Source organism: Myxocyprinus asiaticus, chromosome 7 (genome assembly GCF_019703515.2).
Source record: "Myxocyprinus asiaticus isolate MX2 ecotype Aquarium Trade chromosome 7, UBuf_Myxa_2, whole genome shotgun sequence".
Taxonomy (NCBI): domain Eukaryota; kingdom Metazoa; phylum Chordata; class Actinopteri; order Cypriniformes; family Catostomidae; genus Myxocyprinus; species Myxocyprinus asiaticus.
In genome coordinates this window covers 30,246,381-30,267,763 of record NC_059350.1, presented here as the reverse complement: position 1 = coordinate 30,267,763, position 21,383 = coordinate 30,246,381, and the positions used below count along the sequence as shown (strand labels likewise).

At 39.2% G+C, this 21,383-nt stretch overlaps 1 protein-coding gene across 9 annotated transcripts in view; it reads left to right on the top strand.

The window, feature by feature from the left end:
* The window catches only part of LOC127443682 (transmembrane protein 131-like), a 143,210-nt gene that overhangs the window by 33,761 nt on the left and 88,066 nt on the right, over positions 1-21,383 (top strand). The gene's annotated exons all lie outside the window — the stretch shown is intronic.

The following is a 21,383-nucleotide window of genomic DNA, read 5'->3' as shown; positions in this document are numbered from 1 at the left end:
AAATTGGCATTGCATTCATGCCTCTAAAAAGTATGCAAACATGCCTTTTACAAGAATCGTATTCAATTTATTTCTGATTGTTATATACAGTACTGTGCAAAAGTCTTAGGCACATAAGATGTTTCACAAAAACATTTGTCTTAAGATGGTTATATATCTCTTCATCTTTAGTGTATCAATAGGAAATATATACGTTTTAAACTCCCGAACATTCCTTTTGCAAATAGAATAGAATTGAAGAACAGGGAGCTCTGCAACAGATAGCATGGCCCCCACAGAGCCCCCCACTGAACATTGAGTCAGTCTGGGAGTACATGAAGAGACCGAAGCTGTTGAGACAACCTAAATAGATAGAAGAACTGTGGCGAATTCTCCAAGAAGCTTGGAACATCCTATCTGCCAACAACCAAGAAAAACTGTGTCCAGGTGACCTAGGAGAATTGGTGCTGTTTTGAAGGCAAAGGTGGTCACACCAAATATTGATATAGCGTTTATGTATATTTGTATGATGTTAATTGATAAATAAACTTTTTATGGCATTATTTTTGAAGACATCCTCACTATGCATCATTTTTCATAAGTGCCTAAAATTTTGCACAGTACTGTTTACTCATTGGAAATCTGAAATTATCTTCTCATTTGGCAACAGGCTGATGAGGGCAGTGAATGAAATAAGAATTGCATTTCTTATTTCCAAATAATTCTTCCCTTAAAAGTACTGCAAGAATTGTTAAGGGGAGTCGAAACTGGAATAGTTAAATTCCTAATGATTCACATCACTAGTAAAGAAATTGTTAATATACTGTATTAGGAAGAAGAAAATAATGGTACACACAGAAGTCCAGCAACCACAGATGGCATGTGCAAATTTGCAGTTGCATTTTCTCACAAAGGACTGAATCAATATGACATTTTATAGTGCACGTTAGGGATGGGCGACACGACCAATATCTTATATCACAATATGAGTAATTTTATATCACGAAAATAATATATATCACTATAATGTAAACATTTTCTGGAAAACCAATAATAAAAAAAAATATATATACATTAAATCATACTGTAATGCTTTTTTTTTTTTTGGATAATCCAGTCAGTGAATTAAATACTTTGTAATATTTAACGTAATTATGTAGTTGCATGGATACATTGGATATACAATTATTTTTGATCGAAGCATCTGAAACATTTTGAATTTGACAGGTTTTGTTTTCCTTCAAGATGCTATGGGAAATCTTAACTAAACTAATTTGATTTAATAAACTTATTTCTATAACCCTAGTAATCTTCTGACTGAACATTTACCTTACTGAGGTGTGACTGTGCTTTTAGTAAAATGTTTGTTCCTACAAAATTTGTTTTTTTCTTTTCATTAGGCTCTTAATGATTTAAGTCCTCTCTATAGAGAATATTTGAAGGCAAACATGGCTGGTTTGTTTCCTAATATCTAACTTCCTTCGAACACAATGTTAATATGAGTGATGTGGTGAAGTTTAAAAACCCTCGTAACTCTTTTCCTTGTCAGTGGTGGTTAGAATGTTGGGCTGTCTAGCCACTTCAGATGTTTGACTTCCATGGCGCTTAAAGGATTGAGTCGCACAAGTGATCCCACTCTGCGATTTCCTGTCTCTGGAGCACATATATCACAAAGCCTGCAGGACTCACAGAGATAGTCCTCAACACTCAAGTGAAACATAGATGCGTGTGTCAGATGAGAAGCACATTTTGCGCTTATTAAGCAGTGAACGCAAGATGTCATTGAATTTGCTGAACTTCATTGAAAATTTCAATTCCAGAAAAAACCTCACATAAAGCCCTGCTCTCTGATAGATACACACATGGATATTTACATATGGCGATATACACTTGCTGAGCACTTCATTATGAACACTCTTGTCCTTCTGCTGTTGTAGCCCATCCGCCTCAAAGTTAGACATGTTGTGCATTCTGAGATGTTATTCTGAGTTACCGTAGCCTTTCTGTCAGCTTGAACCAGTCTGGCCATTCTCTGTTGACCTGGCTCCATCAACAAGGCATTTCTGTCCACAGAACTGCTGGACGCTGAATGTTTTTTGTTTAATTTTTGGCACCATTCTGAGTACGCTCTAGAGACTGTTGTGCGTGAAAATCCCAGGAGATCAGCAGTTACAGAAATACTCAAACCAGCCCATCTGGCACCAACAATCATGCCACGGTCGAAATCGCTGATCAAATTTGTTCCACATTTGGACAATTGATGTGAAAATTTACTGAAGCTGCTGACCATTATTTGCATGATTTTATGCATTGCTGCCACACGATTGGCTGATTAGTAGGTGTATAGGTGTTCCTAAGAAAGTGCTCAGTGTACACTAGCAAAATATCAATGGACACTTTATATCGTCGCAACAGTATATATCGTCAAATTGCCCAGCCCTAGCGCACGTAAAGCGCTTTTACTTTGAAGTTGTTCTCACGCGTTAGTGCGGATCCAGCGAACGGCTATCTCCTGACATCTTTAAGTTAACACCGCCTGGATCGCCTGCTTGGAGTGTCACGGACTGACCATCATGCAACATTCGCAAGACAGAGGAAGACAGTTTATCAAGGCTGATAGAGGTAGATATATGAGTGGTCCACAGGAAGAAAATGCTGGATTTGTTCAAGTTTTGTGAGGTTTGTGAATTACATCTGTTGAAACGAGGTATCCGCACATTGGCAGGCAGTATATGTATAGATTTTGCCTGTAAATCATTTTAAACATCATGTGCTCCTGCGCTCTGATACGCAGGACAGTTTAAATGAGATGTTGTATGCCGGTCTATTATTGTAGAAACACGATGGCACATAACAACAAAACAAATTGTGATTGGTTGATTACATGTCTCAGAAGCAAATGAGTGATTCTCTGCACCCTCGCAGCTTGAGAAACTAATCAGCCAAACGTGAAAATGTATCGTCTGATTATTTCGGCCGATTTATCGCCTTCTGTGATAAATGGGTCAATCACTATTTTGAACTCACAATATGTTGAATTTAACATTAGCAAATTGTCATGTCCAAAATCTGAAATGCTAGTGTTTTGCCTCCATAAGGATACATTATTTATTTATTTTATTTTTTTTATTTTTTTTGTGGTCTGTATGTGTGCATCCCATAAAAGTTTATTTAAAGGCTAGTTTGGCTTGTTTCAACAATGGAAAACCAGGCCTCCTGAGGACAGCAGCTTTATGTTTACTTCACAATTACGTTCATGTGACTAACATGACCTAGGATGAACACACACTGTTTTATTAACCAATGGCAAAGTGATAAGCAAATAATATAAAAACAAACAAGTGCTACTGAGTCCAGTGGAAAAAATAAAAATGTTTGCACAAGCTTGGTGGATGGTTTGCAGGTGTGTTTTTCAGACAACAAAGGAACCAGCGAGCAGCATGAAACCAGAGATGGAGAGATAGAGTAGGTGTAGATGAAAGCTAACGACTGTAAACTGGCAAGAAATTGCCACACATTTCTTAAGCACATGGGGTTTCAATTGCAGTGCAAATTTAACTGCAGTTCTCTATTGCTGTGCGTTGCTTTGTACGCAATGAAGGATTTTATACTTAATTGAGAGAACATTATTGACCTTCAATAAACTACAGACAATTTATAGTGTCCAGTGTTTAGTAAGAGATCCCTGACACTTTTCATGGTGGTTTGAGACAAGTATGTCACTCTCTAAGCTAGGTATGCCCAGTTTAAACCATTCATACTTCGAGTGTACTACAAAACCTCAGTGTTTAGGATTAGCGACAGATCATTATCTGCCTTTTATTGATGATTTCAAGACTCATTGCTGCATTTTCTTGGGGATTTCTTTGGGATGGGGTGTTATTAAAAGCAGTTAGTGATTTTTCTTAGGGCTGCGGGTTAAGAAATTGTTGTCATATCAAAAAGGAATTGTGCATTTGAGTCAGAGTCATCTGTTTTGAGTGAGTTACAATGCAAATTGTGAATTGCTAGCCGTCCCTAACTCTGTAGTTCCCACTCTGCTATCTGCGCATGGCAGATGTGTTAGATTTCACATTGTCTTTTTATTGTTTTGACATGAACCCAGGGTAGCAGCATGCTCTGTGGTTAAGTTCTAATTAGGGACTATCACCAGCCAGCACAATGTCTGCTTTTAACATAGCTGAATCAAAATGACACGTATCAACAGGAAAGTGGCATTACATACACTTTCTCTAATGTGGATCTTGAGCATGCCTATGTTGAATGCCTATGAAAAGCATTCAGTGCAGAAAGTGAGGCCCTCTTAAAGGAGTAGTTCATCCAAAAGTGAAAATTCAGTAAACATTTACTCACCCTCATGCGTTTTTAAAAAACATTTTGTGCAACACAAATGGAAAATGTTTGTGTACTGAAGCCATTCAATAGTTTTGTGTGAGGAACAAACTGAAATCACTGATAATCTTCCCATCTAGAGACCTGTTAACCTCTGGAACTTGAGAACTGGATCAGTCCGATTCATGAACATATCATTTAGACTATGTCAAAACATTGGTTTTGTAAACTCAGGATTTTTCCTGTGTCAAAAATGGTCTTTGGTGGTGGCTGATGTATACAGTCATCCACATGCTCAAAGTTGTTTTATTACATTACTACAGTTAATTAATAATACACAACTGCTTAATTGCATTCATTGGATACAAGTAATTTTTTATCATCTAAGCATCTGGAACCTTTTGAATTCCATTTTTTTTTACTTCAAGGTGCTGTGTTAAATCAAACTAAACTTTATTAACATCTTACTCTTATAGGACTACCATATTTTCCAGAATATAAGTCATGTTTTTTTAATCATCTGAAAGGTCCTACGACTTATAGCCTGAAGTCTTATTTACAGAATTTATTCACAATTGATGTCAGCCGGTCAAACAAATTGCACACTTAAACACATATTTAAGTGTGCATATGCTTACTCAAAAACAGTAGAAAACATCAGTCATAGAGATGGTAGAAGCGTTTTGTATACAGCCATTTAAATATTCTGTCTATCATAACATTATTGTTCGAACAAACTCTAGACTGCTGTCAAATGCAACTCCTCACGTGCCCACAAAAAGACGTTTCATCACACTCATAGAAAACAAAACTCATTGAGTCATTGAACCGGATAATCAGTGCAGAGCAAAGAGGGTTGCAAATATCACAGTTGCTAATGTTAATGAATGAATGGAATACAACAGGTATACTATTTTAGTCACAGACTAAAAGCTACAGCATAGAGTTGCATATGTTATAAAAGATATGGCTTATTTGTCACGTTATTTTCATGAAAAAAAACAGAATATGAAAAACTGTTACACACGATTACTTAAAGCAAATGCTCCCGATCAAAACAAGCCCAAATACTGAGTGATAAGGTGTGTAGATCCTAAAGTAATCTGCACGAAGTGCGTTTTGACATTTTGAGCAGCTAACGGAAAGTCGGGCGGCTGCCCCCGGATCCTGATGTCTGGTGCATTAATCCTCTGTCAGTGTGACTCTGACAGTTATGCAACTTGTTGACTTTTTTCTCTCTCAACATCGCAGTTTTGACCAGGTGCGACATATTCAGGTGTGACTTTTTTTTTCTGGAAAATACGGTAGTTAAAATATCCTGGATCTACCCATGAGTAGACCACTTGACTAAGTTGGAACTGTGCTAGTAAAATGTTTTGTTTCCTACTAAATAACAGATTTTGTTTTTCTTAAATTAGGCTCTTAATTATTTAAGTACTTCATAGGAATATCTGGAGGCAAACAAGGCCAATTTATTTTCTAATATCAAATGTCATTCAAATGCATTGCAGAAAACATTGGAACATACAGTATATTACACAGGAGGTAACTTTTCTCATAATTTGTCTTGGAGCCCTTTATGTACTTTATGCACCCTTAAATTTACAGTGCAATGCCATAAGCATACAGTGCATCCGGAAAGTATTCACAGCGCTTCACTTTTTCCACATTTTATGTTATGTTACAGCCTTATTCCAAAATGGATTAAATTCATTATTTTCCTCAAAATTCTACAAACAATACTCCATAATGACAACGTGAAAGAAGTTTGTTTGAAATCTTTGCAAATTTATTAAAAATAAAAAAATAAAAAAACACATGTACATAAGTATTCACAGCCTTTGCTCAATACTTTGTTGTCCTCAAAATTCTACAAACAATACCCCATAATGACAACGTGAAAACTTTGTTTGAAATCTTTGCAAATTTATTAAAAATAAAAAAATTAAAAAATCACATGTACATAAGTATTCACAGCCTTTGCTCAATACTTTGAAGCACCTTTGGCACCAATTACAGCATTTTAAAGTCTTTTTGAGTATGATGCTACAAGCTTGGCACACCTATTTTTGGGCAGTTTCTCCCATTCTTCTTTGCAGGACCTCTCAAGCTCCATCAGGTTGGATGGGGAGCGTCGGTGCACAGCCATTTTCAGATCTCTCCAGAGATGTTCAGTCGGGTTCAAGTCTGGGCTCTGGCTGGGCCACTCAAGGACATTCACAGAGTTGTCCCATAGCCACTCCTTTGTTATCTTGGCTGTGTGCTTAGGGTCATTGTCCTGTTGGAAGATGAACCTTCACCCCAGTCTGAGGTCCAGAGCGCTCTGGAGCAGGTTTTCATCAAGGATGTCTCTGTACATTGCTGCATACATCTTTCCCTCGATCCTGACTAGTCTCCCAGTCCCTGCTGCTGAAAAACATCCCCACAGCATGATGCTGCCACCACCATGCTTCACTGTAGGGATGCTATTGGCCAGGTGATGAGCAGTGCCTGGTTTCCTCCAGACATGACGCTTGCCATTCAGGCCAAAGAGTTCAATCTTTGTTTCATCAGACCAGAGAATTTTGTTTCTCATGGTCTGAGAGTCCTTCAGGTGTCTTTTGGCAAACTCCAGGCAGGCTGTCATGTGCCTTTTACTGAGGAGTGGCTTCCGTCTGGCCACTCTACCTTACAGGCCTGATTGGTGGAGTGCTGCAGAGATGGTTGTTCTTCTGGAAGGTTCTCCTCTCTCCACAGAGAAACGCTGCAGCTCTGTCAGAGTGACCATCGGGTTCTTGGTCACCTCCCTGACTAAGGCTCTTCTCCCCAGATCGCTTAGTTTGGCCGGGTGGCCAGCTCTAGGAAGAGTCCTGGTGGTTCCAAACTTCTTCCATTTACGGATGATGGAGACTGATAGTGTCTGGCCAGCGGATCTGTTGAATCCTTCTAAGGCAACTGTTGATAAATGTCTGGATTCTTTTGATGGTGTTTTTTCTCCATCTCCAGGTTTTGGCCCCATAAAGCAGTACTGACTTTACATTAGAGTTGAACAGCCGAATCTTTGTTTTCAAAGACAGCTCTTTTGAGCTCCAAATGTTTTTGAGCTGTATGAAAGCCATTCTTGCTTTGCCGATCCTTGCCTTGACGTCTGCGTCTGACCAGCTGGTCTGTAATGCTTCCCAAGTAGGTGAAGGACTGCACTTCTTCGAGTGGACTTCCATTCAGGATGACTGGTTCGGTACTGCTGATGTTGGTCTTCAGGATCTTGGTCTTGTCTTTGTAGATGTTGAGTCCTACCTGAGATGATATGGCTGCCACAACATTTGTTTTCTCATGCATCTGCTGGTGGCTGTGGGAGAGTAGTGCAAGATCATCGGCAAAGTCCAGGTCATCGAGCTGGTTTCACAAAGTCCACTGGATTCCATTCTTGCATTCACAGGTGGACATCTTCATGATCCAGTCAATGGCGAGAAGAAAGAAGAAAGGTGACAGCAAACATCCTTGTTTGACTCCGGTCTTCTCCTGGAAGCTGTTGGTGAGCTGCCCTCCGTGGATGACTCTGCATGTCATTCCCTCGTATGAGTTCTTGATCAAGCTGACCAACTTGGCTGGAATGCCATAGTGTTTAAGGAGGCTCCAGAGGGTCTGTCAATCAACACTGTCAAAAGCCTTCTCATAATCGATGAAGTTGATATACAATGGTGAGTTCCACTCCAAGGACTGTTCAGTGATAATGCGGAGTGTTGCAATTTGGTCTGTGCCGGAAACCTGCTTGCTCGTCTCGAAGTTGTGGGTCTGTGATGTCTTTAATTCTCTCTAAGAGGATCCGGTTGAAGACCTTGCCTGGCACTGACAGGAGTGTGATGCCTCTGTAGTTGTTGCAGTTGCTGAGGTCACCTTTCTTGGGGAGCTTGATAAGGTAGCCCTCCTTCCAGTGCTTAGGTGTCACTTCTTCCTCCCAGATCTTCACAAAAAGGGGTACAGCATCTCCACTGATGCATCTTGGTCTGCTTTCAGGGCATCTGCTGGGATGTCATCAGGACCAGCTGCCTTTCCATTCTTCAGCAGGATGATGGCTTTTCTGATCTCTTCTCTGGTGGGTTTGTCACAGTTGATTGGGTGATCAACGTTGGCTGGATCGATTTCTGGAGGATTTGGCGGTGATGGTCTGTTAAGGAGTTCCTCAAAATACTTGGCCCATCTGTTCATCTTTTTCTATTCCTGTGATGGTCTTTCCTTCTTTATCCTTGACAGGTACTTTCCAGACAATTTCCTGGTCGTGTCATACAGTTGTTTCATAATACCGTTGTATGCTGCCAGTTCTGCTTCAGCTGCCAGTCCCTCTACATATTTCTTCTTTGTGTTCCTGATGTTCTTCTTAACAACTTTATGAGCTTTTGCATATTCTTCTTGGGCCTTGGCTTTTGCCACTCTAGTCCTGCTGTTGTTAACAGCTGCTTTTTTCTGTTTTCTATTCTCTGTCTTGCTCAATGTCTCAGCAGTGATCCACTCTTTGTGATTGGGTTTCTTTGCTCTAACAACTTCCTGGCAGGTTGTTCTCAGGGTCTCCTTTACTGTCTGCCATTTACTTTGCACAGTATCATCAGCTTGCAGTTGTTGTAGCACCTCAAACCTTTTCTTCAGCTCAAGTACAGCTATAAAAAACATTTTATAAAAAAAAAAGTATAACATATTTAGAAACTTTAACTACAACTGCCACAGTTGTAATTAAAATTAGATCTAATAGATTCAACGTAATAGATAATTTATTAAGAAACTACCATTTTTTTGTCAAAATACCACAGTGACTGATACTATTGTAAAATTGTGATACATTTTATTAAGGTTTCAATTTGTATTTTGTGCGTAGGGGTGGGCGATATGACTAAAATCTTATATCACGATGAGAGTAATTTTATACCATGATAATGATATATATAAAGATATAGTAAAAGTTTTCTGGAAAATCAATATAAATTGTTCTACATATTAAATAACCATATTATAATGCCTACATTTTGACACCATTCATTGAATTAAATACTTTATAAATGAAAACTACTTTTTTTTTATTTTTTTATTTGGAACTGGACAAATATAGTCCAAGTAAAAAATAAAAAAAAAACCTTGTTCTGATTTGTTTTTAAAAATCAGCCTTACCAAAACGCTAAATTTCACATTATGCCACATTTCAGTCTGATATGTTGTTAACCAATATTATTATTATAAACTTTCCTCAAACTTAAGACCTCAAAGCAACTCAACAAATTAAATAATGCAAAATTTAAAAAAATACATCTGACGAAAATAAATACTACTTTTAGAAAATAAAAATAAAAGAAATATAAAGAAATAAATATAAACAACAAATATAAATATGACCGAATTAATGCGGAGTGCATCTTTTGGCTTTCATAATATTCTTTTCATTCTTCATTTTGAGGTGGTAAAACAAATTGCCTGTATTTTGAGGGATTATTGTTGTGTGACACTGTTTGCAGATGACATTTTTCTGCTCTGTGTTGGCTTTTGTGAACCTACACCACAGATGTCACACCTGTTTAAATAACACACCTTTTTTATTTTCATGACTTGTTTGGGAGTCATCCCGTTCTGTGGAGATGTCTTTCTCCATTAGGGTATTTACTTGGTCAAAAATAGAGTAGCGTGAGTGATCCCGCTCTGCACTTTCCTGTCTGTGAAGCACAAATATTGGGAAGCCTGCTGGACTCGCATGCACTTGTGAGCTCCAGAGTTAGCACACATCACACTCAGTGAAATACAGATGCGCATCAGATGAGAAGCAAATTTAGTGCTGATTTTATACTAGAAAATTATACTAGCAGAATTCAGATGGGTCACTTAAGTAATCTCCAGAGATGCAGTTACAGTGGAACACTTGCGCGAGTGTTTCTGTGATGGCTCGTGCCACACTCTACACTTCAGTCGCGCCTCACAAATGTGCATTTTAAATGAAAAGCATATTTAGTGTGTATGAAGAGCCGAACATGAGATGAATATCATTAAATTTGCCTCGGTGGCCCAAAATTCAGTTTGGGCGGCCACTGAAACATTTTCAATAGAGTAAAATCTAATTAGTTGAAAAGATTTGACTCAAAAGAATGATGCACTCACGAATCAGTCATCATTTGTTCTCTCATAAATGTGTCAAGAAGAGCTAGGGCCAATGTCTAGATTTTCAGTAATGACTTAAAGTTCGGACTGCTCACAATTAGTATGTACTATTTTAATAATGCTTTAATGACTTTAATGTCACTTTTGAAGCATGAAGCTCCAGTCCAGAACCAGTGGATTCTCAAATGTCTCCTTTCGTGTTTCACGGAAGAAAGAAAATCAGAAAAGAGTTCGTAATGACATGAGAGTAAGTAAATGATGACAAATGTAAAATTTTTGGGTGAACTAATCCTTTAAGTGATTTCTAACTTTGGTGTTGGTCTGTTACAACCCCAGATGAATTAAAGGGGTATAAAGGTGTAACATTAATTTATTTGACATTATTTGATGTGCTGTGGCAAACAGATAACACAAGGATGATACAGTGCAACAAGTGTTTTGTTTTAAAAGAATAAATGTCAATTCAGTGATAACCGAATGTGCAACAGTGAGAAGTGTATTTTAATATTTACAGTATTTACAGTAATAAGGACGGATGCGTCAGGAGAGAATTTTTTTTTTTTTAAAGCCTATAACTATCAAAGCAATGAGAGGTCTCATAGCAACCAAACTAATATTCGACGCTGCAATGCTGTCGTTACGATCATCAAAAGAGAGTATAATTAACCGTGTTTTGAACACCTGTCTCTGCAAAACGTTTGCTAAATACGTTTTATTATAATTTAATGTAAGAACTTTGACTCATGGATATTATTTAATAAAAGTGAATGTTTGTCACTGACTGTAAACCTCCCTGCCCTGGGTGCTGACATGTTTGTGTGAAGTAACACACACCTGCATCTCGACGAAATGGGAGTTGGAAGATTTCCGCACAAATTTCCAAGTTAGAAGTCCGACGTAGTGTCATTCCGTTGCACTTTCCCCAGTTGAAAGGTGGAAATTCCGACTCTCCGACTTAAATGGAACGCTTCATGAATCATCACAGCAACAATACGGAGCATTGCGGCTTTCCCCACAGGACGATCACTTGGGGAGACACACACACACACACACACCAGGCGTATGGTAGTGGACTCAATGCGCTGCGAGTGTATCAAACAGCTAGACAGAGAACAGCTAAATGGAACAGAATGCAGTGTGTTCAAAGCTGAACTTCAACTTAACACGCATATTAAAAACGCAATGTTTATGGCATCTCCTGTTAAGCCAACCACGAATTGACAATAGACGGTTCAGACAGTCACTAAAAAAACTGGTGCGTGCTGACTAAGATTATTACGGTAACCTGATGGAAGAACAGACAGACGTGCGTTGTGCACATTCTTTCATTGAGTTGGGCAGCGAATCTTCACATAATGACAAAATTTGATACATTATATTTTGATTATGCAAACTTTTGTTCATTTTTTAACCAATTATTGTTTAACAGCCTATAATAATGAGTAGACGATACACTGGAACAAGATGCAATGCAGCAGCCAAAGACGTTTGTCAGACATGATATTATACAGTTTAAGTCAGAAGTTTACATACACTTAGGTTGAAGTCATTAAAACTCATTTTTTACCCACTCCACAGATTTCATATTAGCAAACTATAGTTTTGGCAAGTCCTTTAGGACATCTACGAGTAATTTTTCCAACAATTGTTTGCAGACATATTGTTTAACTTTTAATTGACTATATCACAATTCCAGTGAATCAGAAGTTTACATACATTAAGTTAATTGTGCCTTTAAGCAGCTTGGAAAATTCCAGAAAATGATTTCAAGCCTTTAGGCAATTAGCCAATTAGCTTCTGATAGACTAATTGGCTAATTAGAGTCAATTGGAGGTGTACCTGTGGATGTATTTTAAGGCTTACCTTGAAACTCATTGCCTCTTTGCTTGACATCATGGGAAAATCAGCGAAGACCTCAGAAAATAATTGTGGACCTCCACAAGTGTGGTTAATCCTCGGGAGCAATTTCCAAATGCCTGAAGGTACCACACTCATCTGTACAAACAATAGTACGCAAGTATAAACACCATGGGACCATGCAGCCATCATACCGCTCAGGAAGGAGATGCGTTTTGTCTCCTAGAGGTGAATGTATTTTGGTGCAGAAAGTGCAAATCAATCCCAGAACAACAGCAAAGGACCTTGTGAAGATGCTGGAGGAAACAGGTAGACAAGTATCTATATCCACAGTAAAACGAGTACTATATCGACATAACCTGAAAGGCTGCTCAGCAAAGAAGAAGCCACTGCTCCAAAACTGCCATAAAAAAAGCCAGACTACAAGTGCACATGGGGACAAAGATCTTTGGAAAAATGTCATTACTAAAATTTCCTCTGGTCTGATGAAACAAAAATGGAACTGTTTGGCCATAATGATGATCGTTATGTTTGGAGGAAAAAGGGTGAGGCTTGCAAGCCGAAGAACACCATCTCAGCCGTGAAGCATGGTGGTGGCAGCATCATGTTGTGGGGGTGCTTTGGTGCAGGAGGGACTGGTGCACTTCATAAAATAGATGGCATCATGAGGAAGGAAAATTGTGTGGATATATTGAAGCAACATCTCAAGACATCAGCCAGGAAGTTAAAGCTCGGTCACAAATGGGCCTTCCAAATGGATAATGAACCCAAGCATACCTCCAAAGTTGTGGCAAAATGACTTAAGGACAACAAAGTCAAGGTATCTGAGTGGCCATCACAAAGCCCTGACCTCAATCCAATAGAAAATTTGTGGGCAGAACTGAAAAAGTGTGTGCGAGCAAGTAGGCCTACAAACCTGACTCAGTTACACCAGTTCTGTCTGGAGGAATGGGCCAAATTTAAAGCAACTTATTGTGAGAAGCTTGTGGAATCTACCCAAAACATTTGACCCAAGTTAAACAATTGAAAGGCAATGCTACCAAATACTAACAAAGTGTTTGTAAACTTCTGACCCACTGGGAATGTGATAAGAGAAATAAAAGCTGAAATAAATAATTCTCTCTCCTATTATTCTGACATTTCACATTCTTTTTTTTTTGTTTGTTTTTTTGTCATTAACAATTTTTATTGATTCCACACTCAAATCAACACAAACAGCACATGAAAACACGGAATCAACTTTCAACAAAATATACTCCCACCCAACACATATCCCAGTGGTCAGACACGAATAATAACAGGCACACATACAAGCAGACAGTCCAAAGAAAATACTCAGCCATAAAAATAAATAAATAAATTGCCCAACAAAAAAGAAAAAGGGTTCCACACATCAATTAATTACATACACACCATTTAAACTGTCCCTCTCCACTGTTCCTCCCTGGCAACCCTCCAAGAAGGCCAAATAATTGCATCACTTCTTCTCAAAGGCACCCAAGCTGCCCAGTCGTCTATGTGACATCTTTTCAAAGGCCACCACTGTGCCCAATTCGGTGCACCAGCTGACTTCCATCCCCCAAGGATCACTTTCCTGCTGATCATCACACTGGTAAGGACCCAGTTTATAATATGTGTATTCCCTAATTTAATCCCCGCCCCATCACCCAAAATACAAAGTCTGGGGCAGAATGAAATCTGAGTGCCCAGGATCGCAGACATTACTCTGAACCATCGACCAGAACTCTTGAATCTTAGTACAATACCAAAAAACGTGGGCTATGTCCCTATCCTCTGATTGGCATCGCCAACAAGTCCAATAAAAACTATGCAGAATCTTAAACCGAATGAGGTGCATACTTGCATCCCTAGACATAGTCTTGACATTTTTTTAAATCCTACCCCATTATTCACCCTCCAGTACTAAATTCAAGTCTTTCTCCCATAACTTCTTGAGAGATGTCAAAACTCCATCCCCTAGACTCTGAATTAGCCAAGAATAGTACGCTGAAGCATCGTGATCCTTTCCAAATCCGCTAGTACCATCTCAAGAGTGTCTGCAGCTTTAGGGGTTTGCGTACTACACCCAAAGATGGTACAAAGTAGATGGCGCAGCTGTGTAATATTTTCAAAGGATCTCAATGCTCCATTTTCATACAGGTCACCCAGTGTAGCAACTCCCTTCTCAATCCATTCTGTCCAGCAAAAAGGGGACTTGTTAATACACAATTTAGGGTTTAACCAGATACACGCGGCAACGTTCAGGTTGAATTGAATTGAGCACGTGGGAAACTTTTGTCCACACTAACTGCATGTGTGAGATAATGGGATTTGTCTTTACTTCTCCGGGCAGCTTGGTAGAAAGACATTGCAATGGCAAGACAGGGGCAAGGACCTCCTCCTTGTCTCTTTTTTGAACAGGAGCTCATTAAGGCGGAAGCGACCAATACGCCAAATGTCTGAGACCAAAAGCATAATAGTAAAACAATATTTTGGGGAAACCTAACCTGCCTTTGTCAATTGGTCTGTGTAACTTGTTAGAATGCATTCGAGGGTGCTTACCATTCCAGATAAAAGATTTAGCAATACTATCAAATTGTTTAAAATAAAAGAGGGGAACTTCAATGGGGAGAGACTGTAATAGGTAGTTAAATTTTGGAATACAATTCATTTTTATAACAATAACCTTCCCAATCATAGATAAATGTAATGAAGCCCACCTTTCCGCATCACTCAGACTTTTTTATTAAAGGGTCAAAATTAACTCTGACTAAATCACATAAATTTGCTGGGAATAAAATACCCAAATACTTAATGCCCTTTTGGGCCACTGAAAGGTGCCCGGCTGAAAAGCTGTTACCGGGCAGAATGCTGTCAGAGCCAGAGCTTCGGATTTAGACCAATTAACTCTGTATCCCAAAAATTTAGAGAAGGAATTGATCATTCTGTGGAGGCAAGGCATAGATCTAGTGGGGTCAGAGACAAATAATAAAATATCATCTGCGTAAAGCAAAAGCTTATGTGCCACACCTCCTGCCATCACCCCTGGAAAATTATCCTCCTTATCGCGGACAGAACAATAATGGGGAAAGAGGGCAACCCTGCCGGTTGCCCCTATCCAGAGTAAAATAATCTGAAATTAATCCATTCGTTTGTACCGCTGCTATAGGGTGTCTATAAAGGAACTTAATCCAACCAAAAATGTACTCCCAAACCCATACATTTCCAAAATCTTAAAAAGATAATCCCATTCTACCATATCAAATGCCTTTTCAGCGTCAAGTGAGATGGCAGCGACCGGAGTCTGATCATTCGCTACTGACCACATGATATTGATGAAATGCCTAATGTTGTCAGAAGAGCTACGTCCCGAATAAACCCACTTGATCTATATGTATAAGAGATGTCATAACGTAATCGGTTAGCCAAAATTTTTGACAAAATGTTTACATCTAGCTGGATCAGGGAAATTGGACGGTAACTCTTACACTCGCTTGGATCTTTGTCCTTTTTAAGAATCAGACTGATCCGGGCTTGTGTCATGGTTGGCGGGAGCTTTCCATTCTTTAATGATTCCATATAAACTTCTAGTAAAAGTGGAGCCAATTCTGTAGCATAAGATCTAAAAAACTCAGTGGCAAAACCATCTGGCCCCAGAGCCTTGCCTGTAGGTAAGGCCTTAATTACCTCGTCAAGCTCCTCCAAGGTTATCTCAGAATCAAGAGAATTTTTTGCTCAGTCGTCAATTTAGAGAGTTCTAATAGTTCCACAAAATTTCTAATATCTTCATCAGTAGACAAAGACGTGGAACTATAGAGATCAAGAGAGAACACTTTAAAAGCATTATTAATATAATGGCCGAGGTAAAAATTTCACCACCAGCAGATTTCACTGAGGGAATGGTAGAAAAAGACTCTCTCTGCATTATATATCTAGCCAAAAGCTTCCCTGCTTTGTCCCCAGGCTCAAAATATGACTGTCTTGCCCTGAATAACCAAAACTCCACCTTCTGCGATAAAATAGTATTATATCTATATTTCAATCAGGTCAGTTCTCTGAGGCCATCAGACAACATCCGGCGCTTCAGCTCTGCCTCTGCACTTTTAATATTCCCTTCACGTGCTTTGGATTTTTTGGTGAATGAGGCGTACTGTATGATCCGGCTCCTAAGAACAGCCTTAAGTGCCTCCCAAGCCACGCCCACAGAGGATACCGAGGACCAGTTGGTCTCCATATAAACATTGATTTCAGTCTTTAACATTTGTTGGAAATCAGGATTTTGCAAAAGGGATACATTAAAGCGTCAACTATATGATCTCTTTTTCTCCGTATGTGGCAATGCCTCTAAACTCACCAGGGCATGATCCGAGACTAAGACGTTTCCAATAGAGCAATCAACAACAGATGAAATGAAACGGAAGAATAAATCTTATGGACTGATAAAAAAAAATGTATAGACTCTACCAGATGGGTTCAGAAGTCACCAGATATTTGCAAGACCAATATTTTTACATATCCTGTGAAGTGTCAGTGTTGCACTAGGGGGCTTGCACACTTTTGCTTCACTATGATCAAGGACTGAGTCCATCAAAAGATTAAAGTCTCCACCCAATATTATATCAAGAGGGGTGCCAGCGGCTTACAACATCCCTTCAAGATCTATAAAAAAGCCCTGATCATCAGCGTTAGGTGCGTAAATATTAGCCAAAATAAGACTTTGCCCCTGAATTTCTGCTAAAAAAAAAAAATGACTCTTCCTAATTTATCTTTACTCTGATTGAGACATTTGAATTGTAGATGCTTACTTGTCAATGTAATGACCCCCCTGCTCTTACTTGAGCCAGCACTAAAGAAAACATGTCCACCCCATATCTTCCCAAATTTTTCAGATTCTGGGAAAAATGCGTTTCTTGAAGAAACACTATCATATTTCTTAAGCTTAAGAAAATAAATAACCTTCCTTTTTATGGGGTGCCCCAACCCATTCACATTCCATGTGGAGAGAGACAATCCACTCATATTAACATTTGACATATTGGTATAATAGAAAAAATAAATTGTGTCTCAAAAACAAGATTATACAGACCACATTCCAACATTATTGCAACAATCAAACCCTGAACTCCCCCCCTCCCGAACCAAACAAACAGAAAAAAGAAAATCGTGCGCATTAACCCCGCGCACGACAGCGCCAACCGGCGTCAATTCCCCTAAACTCAAACAGTCCAAGGATGCCTACGAGAGCCCCCGTGACAACTTTGCCATCGGATTGCTCAAGTCCAGTGCTTCTGCACAAATTTTGTAAGGCAAAATTACATAACAGAAAATACTTGGTAAAACAGACCCCAGCCAACAGGCAGAATAAACACAAAGAACATATAGATTCATTCACAGAACTAACTCGAAGGTGTGTTTCTCCACAAAACAAATCACAGCTGATATAAAGCCGTTCAGTTTCCTCGGACAGACAGACATGTGTTCAGTGAGCCAGTTGTTATGAGTTCGGCAGATGACGTAATCATTCTAATGTCCCTTAAAAATATTCCACAAAAACAAACTCCAGCCAACAGGATGATAGTTATTAAATAGTTATTAATCAATATTTAAATTAATTAATTGGATCTAACTCATTAAAACCTCATATGGGACTCCAGTAAATGTAGTGTGCTACGTTTAGGAGCAAGTTTGGTTATTAGCAATAATTAATAATTATCAAAGATAATTATTAATGATTAAAATCAATAGAACATTGATGAGAATCAATGTTAGCTTTTTTTAATCCTTTAAAATCAACACTTATCAAAGATAATCGTTAATTGTTAACATCGATGAAACATTAAAATTAACACTAGCTTATTGATCATTCATATTCAATCAAAGATAATTATCAATTATCAAAAATCAATAGAATATTAATAAGGATTAACATTGACGGGGCACCACCCTGGAATCAGGGACTAATAACCAAATATAAAAACAGTCTCATTATTAGATTGTTTTCTTAGGAAAATCGACATCCGAAGAATATCGATTTTTGGGGAAAAAAAACAATGAATGAAGGTTTGAATCCGAGCACTGACATCCCGTCAGCATGACACAGGCATATGCAAAACAAACCAAAACACTTCTCTTTGTAATATAAACAAAGTTTATTTATGCAGTAATATCAATTAATAATTAATACAATGCAGTCAATAAACTTCCGACTTACAACTACAAACTAAACAGTGATATAATTAGATATGGAAATAAAAATAATCCTATAACACATAAGGTGTGTGTGTATCAGTGTGTGTGTGTGTGTCAGTGTGGTTAGTGAGAGAGAGAGAGAGAGAGATTATTAAGTGACAGCCCGAAAGCTGATTTCGCGATAGCTGGAGATAAAGCAGCCGTGTTCATCACTCAGAGACGCGGTTTTACGAGCGGGGCTCGTAAAAGTCCTGCGTTATTTGACTCTAATGGATGAACTCAGTTGCTGTCTCACCCGCGATGGCGAAAATGCACAACAATCCAATTTGGTTGGACCACAATACAGCAAAACAAATTCGTGATAATTAATACCCTGAGTATTAATAATTAGCAGACATGGCGGTCCGTAAACTGTACAAGCAAAAACCTTGAAACACAAGAATAACACACTATAATATTCTATCTCTGCCCAGACGTAACCTCTTACTTGAATCGCATGAGGACACAGGTAGAATGTGTTTTCCTCCGTCCTTTAACTTTGACCCGGTTCCTTGAGGCTCGTGTGATGACGGGAGGCCGTTTCCTCGCGCTGTCGGCGGGCGGTACGGCTGTTGATTCTCGGCGGGCTGGCGGAGAACTCAGAAATGTCGACTTGATTGATGATGGAAGAGAAATCTTTAATCTCTTCACTTCTGTAGGCCAACGGATGAAGATGCGAATTGCTCTGCGGTCTCCTTCGGATCCGTTAGAGTGTTCGGTTGAACACAGAGTAATCTCAACTCGTCCAGCAAGATGGAGATTGTATTGCTACAGTTTCAAGTCGGACATTACTTCCTTAAGCCACGAGGTTGCACCGGAGAGCAGCAAAAAGCTACGTCCGTATTCGGTGAACGAAGTCGCTGGAAGCAACTCTGGAAGCATTTCAGAATTATTTGAAGTCCTGATGATGTCATGTTTGAGGGACGTTCTGTTGTGTGCCTCATCCAATAGGAGTTGAGAGCTCGATCCTTTAGAGGGCAAGGCTTCATGGATCTGTAGTCTGTTTTGGACTCCCTTTGTTTGATTTTGGCGCGATTTTTATCAGTAAAATTTACGACTTAGAAGGTGGGGGCTTGAGTTATGTTTTTATGACTGTTAGGCCTGTCTTTGTCTTCTATCTGAACACATGAGGCCCAACATGAGCGAGTCACATTCACTCAGAGGCTGCATAAAAAAATACGCCATGACTTACTCAGTCCGTCAACTTTATAAAAGACATCCTTGTGTAGGCATGAAGATATTTTGTATCCATTCTCAATCTGGCCGGGAACTTCAGTGTAAAAGCGATCTTCTGTCCATGCAAACGTTTCTTGGAGTCGATCCACAAAACAAACTCCATCCGCTAGACGGAGCCAGCGCAAAAAGAAACAATGGCTCCCAACTTCCTTAGACAGCCAGAGTAAGTACAGCGAGTTAATCCACTCTGGAGCTACATGAAAAACCCCAAATGGCTTACTCACCCATTGTTTTTATAAAAGACAGTGCTTGCTTGGGGCACAAAAATACCCTGCGACCATCCTTCGTTTCTATTTTCAGTCTGGCCGGAAACATCAGTGCAAAAGTGATCTTCCGTTGATATAAGAGTTTCTTACATTCCTTGAACCGATTGCATTTCTCTCGTAGAATTCGCAAAGTCCGGGAACAAGAAAATATTGTGATTCTTCCAAGAAAGCTTTCCTTTGCTCCTCACGTAACACAAGATCTTTATCGGATGATCTCAGAAATTTGGCCAGAATTGATCTGGGCCTGTCTCTCTCAGCAGATCTTCGACCCGGGACTCTGTGAGCTTGCTCGATTTCCAGTTTATGGCATGTTATGTCGAGCAGACTCGGGAAGAGCTCGTCTAGGAATTTCACCATATCTCTGCCCTCTTCATGCTCAGGAATTCCAATAATCCGTATATTGTTCCTTCGGCTCATATTTTCAAGAAATTCCAGTTTTTCCAAAATTTGTTCCAAGTCTGTTTTGGACGCGGGTGGATTAGAGGATAATTCCCTTTCCAATGACTCCAGATAATCGATCCGTCTCTCAACTTCTGCCACTCTTGTGACCAACTCAGAGAATTTTATTTCCATCGCCGTAATCGATCGATGTATTACAGAGAGATCCTCCAAGTCAGCAACAACCTTCGTCAGCATCACCGAGATGTTGGACAGTTGACGCTGAATTTCTTCTCCAGACGTGCCATCCAAATTGAGTCCCCAGTCCGCAGGCCCGCCAGAGGTTTCAGCTAGAGCACATAAGTGTTTTTTAATGTCTCAGAGTCTGAGGATTTTGACTTCTTTGCCATGTTTACCTCAAAGAGCAAATATGTAACTGGGTGTATCAAATCTCACCGAATTAAACATGAAAATTATTAAAAAACTAGCAAAGTGCGCAGAGCCAGTTGCTCACATGTCTGCTTCTCACATGGCGTCACGTGACCAAGTCCCCGACATTTCACATTCTTAAAATATAGTAGTGATCTTAACTGACCTAAGACAGAATGTTTTCTACGATTAAATGTCAGGAATTGTGAAAAACTGATTTTAAATGTATTTTGCTAAGGTGTATGTAAACTTATGACTTCGACTGTGTACACAGTTATGTATATGTCATTGCCCCTAGAGTACTCGATGAGTAGTTAGTACTCGAGTAATTAGTCTGAGTACTCAAGTAGACAAAATGACCAAAATGCCGATCCCTAGTGTATATACACTTCTGTGGATCCTTACGTTGCGCAATGTGCGTCGCGTGACCTGTTTACCTGTATGCTCCTCTTGAGGCACACACATTTAGAAGTGTATAGTACTGCATATGGAAACGTGCAAGTCTTTTAAATTAAGCTTAGGGGTGAGCGATGGATTCAAAACAAGGAACCACGTAATGGTGTT